The 6,000-nt window shown below is 38.9% G+C and overlaps 1 protein-coding gene across 3 annotated transcripts in view; it reads right to left on the reverse strand.

Annotated features, from left to right (window-relative positions):
- Window positions 1–6,000, reverse strand: part of plppr2b (phospholipid phosphatase related 2b) — a 47,220-nt gene that overhangs the window by 6,556 nt on the left and 34,664 nt on the right. The window lies entirely within an intron of this gene.

Below are 6,000 nucleotides of genomic sequence, written 5' to 3' on the forward strand. Positions count from 1 at the left end.
GATATTCAAACTCTATTCTGCACAGTGTTGATCACTTGTACATACATGCTGTACATGTTGGTCCTCAGACCTTCATCATGCAAAATTCCCCGAAGTTCATGAATTTTGGTGACTGAAACGTTGTGCAGTTGATCAACAGTGTGCTATATGTTTTGGTTCTTTCATATATGTTGGCACACAGTGAAAACAGTCCTCTGTTCTTTTTATTCACTTTCACTGCAGTCCTGGTATTTTCAACCTCACCTGCTGGGTAATTGACAGTAGCCATATATTTACAGCATACTCCAAACTAAACTAAGATGGGTCAAGCTGATTTTAAAAAAATGTCCTACAAGTAATGCTAGTACACTTGACAGCTATACCAGATGGAGAAGAAACAAGTTGCAGTGAGAGGAGATATGGTGGAAAAACAGGAATATTGCAGCCCAGGATACACATAAGAGAAAACCGATCACATGACATTGTTGACAAACGATAGGTGATGGTGCATCGATGGTTCATAAACAAGGCTGTGCAAAGTTTTCAACAGGCCATTTTTGAGGTGTGAACATGTCAAATTAGATTCTGTTCGGAGCAGACTGCAAGGTAGTGGGCTTTATAAGTAAAGAAAGAGAGATGATGAGTAACCTTTCAACCTGCCAAGCTGTCTTTGAGCAAGTCTCCAGTAAAGCTGCTAACGCTCAGCAAACCCTCCAAAGAAATGTAAACTATGGAGAAAAAAAAACTTTTAAGACAAAAAAAAAAAAAAATAGTTTTTCATATGCTGGCCTCAATTTCTTCAGAAAAAGTCACAACAACACGCTTGCTTCTCTTATCTTGGACCTGTCTCAGTATTATCCTCAGCAAGCACACGCAAATCTTACTGTGATTTATGAATTTCTGCAGGGAGGTTTGTGTGGAGGGTCAGCCGTAAATCATTATCCCTAGAGCTGGTGGAAGTTTGGTACCTTGCTTCAGGCACTTTGGCCTGGTGGGCGCAAGGGATTAGATAGCTGGATTACATGTAGCACATTTTTACCTCTAGGCCACCTCAGAATCACAATACCCCCTGTCCACGTTTAAAATGACTCCTTACTCCCACCAAAGGTGCAACTGAAAGCCTTAAGAATCACTATATGAATGCGTATCAGATTTGGATGTAAGTTAATATCACAGTAAATGCCAGCAGCAGTGTTCATTGTGCTGGTTGTTTGATTGTGTGTTGGCATTTATGCTAAAATAAATAAACATCATCTTTGCAGTGTTCATACAAAAGAAAACCATTTAGACTAACTTTGACGTAAGATTGATGCGTGCTCTAATCCTGGCTTATGCTAAAACTCTGGCAGTAGTGTTCTGAACAAATTTTACTGTACTAATGTATTTCTGGGAGTTCCTTGTGTGGAGTGAAAAGAGTGAGAAGAAGAAGAAGAATAGAGGAGACAGCAGCCACTGATGATAGTAAGCTGGGAGCCAGAAGGGGAGAAGGCATAAGAGTAAGGGTGTTGTTGGCAATTAATCACTGTGAAACTGAGATTATAGATTAAAGAAAAGAGATTGATTGCAACATAATTTGAAATGATCCAAGGTTTATTCTGAACTAAACTGTCAAATTGGGTTCAACAGCTGCCTCGCAGTGTGGCCATTTTTTTTTTAAACAACCCAAGAAAGCTTGCTGATTTTAGTGGTGTGCATCACATAAGGAAGATGCACACACAACAAGAGTTGCCACGAGCATAACCTCAAAAGAGGAAGACATATCTGTGTAACCTACACAGCTGCTGTAGCCACAAACATTAACAACACCCACATGTACTAAAAGGCTGCAGCACATGCATGTAAAACATAAATGTAGTACTGCTGAAAACAGAAAGTAAGAAAAGGAATGAATAGTAATATCTGAATCTGCTGTGACATCTATTTGCCTTTATGGCACTGAAGACTTGAGCCAGTTTTTAAAGTTCATCAGCTAAATTTGGGAAATACCCAGACAGGAAAGCTAGATCCTGATTTCTACAAAATACCAACAACAATTCCTCTAATCTGGCTACAACTGGATTCATTATTTTTTACAATGACTCAAGTGTAACTGTTTGATTAATTATAGTTCAAGTGAACTGCAATTTAAAGCTCATTATCCTTTTAATTTTTTACTGATAATGGTGACATCTGTTTTAGTTATTACCATTTACCAATTCATAACTATACTGTATGGTAAGTCAGCACACTATTTCTTCAGGCCACATACAGTGGTAGAAACAATATTACTCAATGCCAACATGAACTCTTTAGAAAGGTCTTTTACATTCTGTTACTTACATTGCCCTAACTCCATACTTTGCTTTTGGTCTGAATGGTCTTGTTGTTTTTCCTCTGCCATGAAGAATGAAGTCTACATCCCCATTAGGGAAGCGGCCGCCATGTCCACTCCTTTATCATTCACTCAATTACTTTTTTCAGCTACTCCCAAGCTAATGGGTTCACATCGACATTAGTTGGTGATGGGCTCCCACTGAGTTGTTATATGCTACATTTCTCCCACAGCCATGTACTAAAAAGTATCTAGTTTCAATACTAATCCCTTTTCATACTGATCTCACTTAAAAGGTTTCTTCCTGCTGCTTTACCGAACATCCACTTCAATCACAATAAAAGGTCTGCAATAGAAAGAAATATAAAATGTATTGATAGCATGGGGCTTTGAAGTAACTTTGGTTCTCTCCAGCAGCTTGTATTTCAGAAGTCTCTGTATAGTAATCAATATCAATGCATTGCAAGAATTGCTTGTCCTGGACTAGAAGATACACACGAAATGAGTGCAGTGCGACACAAACACACTTCTGTTACAGGCATGATAAGAACATACCCAAATGTCTATCACACTCTGTATTTAAAGCTGCACTCATTAATATTCTTATATGAACAATGGATCAAATGACTTTGTGTAATGTGAAAGTTGTCGCTCGTGGTGACAAACCCGCAGAGAATTGTCACCCGACTCACGGGTTCCCCTGAGCGCTTCAGAGTGTTTTAGCATCCATCAGCTCACTGTATCGGTTTTGTGGTCCGCAACATTAGCGTTTGGTTCACTCTTACTGCTTCCAGCAATGTTGTTTTCAGCAATGGGCAGCTGTATTCAGAAACAGACAAAAGCGCTGATAACCCACTGTATGCTACTTGCCCAGCAAAAAACCACAAACTAACAAAGTTAGTGATTAGCTGGAGAACATAGTGGAGCATTTGAGCGTGAATATTGGACTTACAGTCACCAGGTAGCCAGAGACATGACTTCAAATGACGTTGATCTGTATCTGGCATCTGCTGGATGTGTCAATAGGCAACTACTTGCTAAAAAGTTCTCCATAACAACTGTTATCAACGATGAAACTATGCCATTGTTGTGTTTACAGCTTGTTGTGCTGCCGACAAGTGGCCAGAATTATCCATTAACGCAGTTTTAAGTCGGTAGTTTTGGCTTTTCGTCAGGTATACACAAATGCCAGTTTTGATTATGTGTATTTTAAGGCTTCAGATATTACACTGAGACTACTGATGTTGGCGAATACTGTAGCCACAGTGCCAACATAAAATCACACAGACGTGCTTTAATATATGTCCTGTGACAGAAAAATATTCATGAAAAGTAGATGCAAATACCTAAAACACACAGTTTAATTTATATAATGAGAATTTATGACAATGAAACACTGAGTGGTGTGTCATGGTGAAAAGTTTAAAATTAAACATGACATTAAAATACCATCTCGCCTCAAACAGCGGTGGGGCTCTCTGTCTGACAGCTTTCATGCAGGCCACAGCTTAATTTCAGCAAAAATCACACCCAGGAACGTGTCGAAGCGACAACAATAAATGCCATTTATGACATGACAATACAGCACCTGCAATCCTTGCCATTATCTTTTTGTCATCATTCTTTTTTTAAAAAGGGAGCAAACAAAAGGGAGTGAAATTACACAAATAGCATAGCAGGTAACAATATGAAACCTGGTTGAGAAGCACAGAGTAAAAAAAAAGGTGTGAGAGTTCTGGAAAACAAAACAAAACTGTGAAGAAGAAGATGAGATCAACCGATATTCAGGGACCTTGAAATACAAAGCACAACAGAGGAGGGAGGGGAGGAAGGTGGGGTCATTTGAGATTATTTTTTGGAGGTTCAGTGGATATTTCGAGGTTCAGAGTAGTGCAGACTGTCAGTGCAACAGCAGGTAGCCCACAGCTGAAACAAACTCTCCTGTCCATAGTGAGGTGATTGTTGCCATCCCTCTGTTTGTCATTAGCCAACGTCATCTCAGGATTGAGGGTTGATCTCAAAGGCTATTGTTTAAGCACTAAATGTCTGTGAATGTTACAGGGCATGGTCCCATTTTTTGTTACGTGTCTTCTCTATTTACTTCTTTGTTGTCGGTGTGAAGTCATGAACAGCATAGCTGCCAGGATTGGATATGAATTTTATCCTTCCAGTGGTTTTCCACACTCATCTAAACCCATTCAATTGAAATTTTTTGTCAGTATATATCGCTGGAAAAGGGAATTAAATCAACAAACAACTACAAATAGTGCAGCAGACCTCAAGACTCTCATAATTAGAAAATAGGTACAAACTCAAAATTTGGTCATGTTCCCAGTTCTGTTTTAATTCCCTGATAAAAATACACAAAACTTATGAGTCACCAGACTGTGAACTAAGACACTGAAGTCGATGTTGACAGATCTTGGTTGACATGAGGACACTTCATTATCCAAAAGCAATGTACTAGAATTCATCTAGAGCATATGTTGCTTTTTAGTTAGGAAAATAAAAAAAACATCAATTTTAAAGATGTGCATTTCTGATTATAAAATTTTGATATGCAAGAAAAGGTGCTCTGATAGTATGAAGAGGAATATATTTTCCTTAGTTCTAAATGCAGAGCTATGTGAGCCCTGCCAATGGGTTCAACGTTAACTTTCAAATTGTAATTTCCAAAGTCTTAATGGAAGGTAAATCCACTGGAACAAGATTAAAAAAAAATCAGACTTGGCAGCCAATTAGAATTGAGCAGATGTTTACTGAGTTCTGGAGGCGAATGCTAGGTTTTTAGGCCGTATTTCTTTTATCCTAGGATAGTCAAAGGAATAAACAGTGATCTCAGCTAGTCAGAGGAGATGGTGTGATTAAGATACAGACAGACATTTGTATGTAAACACCTGAATAGAGAGAAAGTGATGGGGCCAGTGAATGAGAAGAAAGAGAGAAAATGGAGGAGTTGATGAAAAAGACAAAAAAAAGAGGATAAGAAAAAGGCAGATGAAGAGGCAGATGAATAACTGACAAACTTTCTTCTCCTGCCTCAGAGAGCAGAGATCACATGGCCTCTTTTGCTGAGAAAGTATTTAGTGTTTGTGCACGCACACGTGTCTGTACTGCAGAAACTTTTAGTAAGACTTTTTCGGCAGTAGGGGAGCAGCTCTGGAGTTTTTCAGCTGCAACTTCTCAATTTTGACAACTATATAAATAAGTTGAAAGGATGTCTGTGGGAATATTGGGTCACAGGAAGGGAAGAGCACATGAATGTGTTTGTGGGAGACTGACGGGAGAAACTCCAGAGGTTGAGTGGGTCTTAATTGGCTTTTTTTCGAGTTTCTACCCATTTTGACAGTCGATTGTAGGGTGTTCTTTTGCTTTTGTGAGCGTGACTCCAATCAGTGTGTGTGTGTGTGTGTGTGTGTGTATGTGTGTGAGCAAGAGTGCAGAGTTATTTGGCAAAAGCTGACAATTTGAATCAAAGGGAGAAAAAGGAGAAGAAAGAAAAGGATGAAAAGGTGGGCATAATGCATAAGAGCATGTCAGAGAAATACAGTCATTTGAAAACCTAATTTTCCAAGAATGTGAAGTCAGACAATAGAGCAGTCAACGAGTATCTAATCATGAGCTCTGACTGTACAGAGAGGAACTGTAAACTGGTGGATGTTTTAACAATACATGTATGCTGGATGTTCAGTCAACCATCACTTTCAATT

The sequence above is a fragment of the Xiphias gladius genome, chromosome 15 (genome assembly GCF_016859285.1).
Source record: "Xiphias gladius isolate SHS-SW01 ecotype Sanya breed wild chromosome 15, ASM1685928v1, whole genome shotgun sequence".
In the NCBI taxonomy this organism is placed as follows: Eukaryota; Metazoa; Chordata; class Actinopteri; order Istiophoriformes; family Xiphiidae; genus Xiphias; species Xiphias gladius.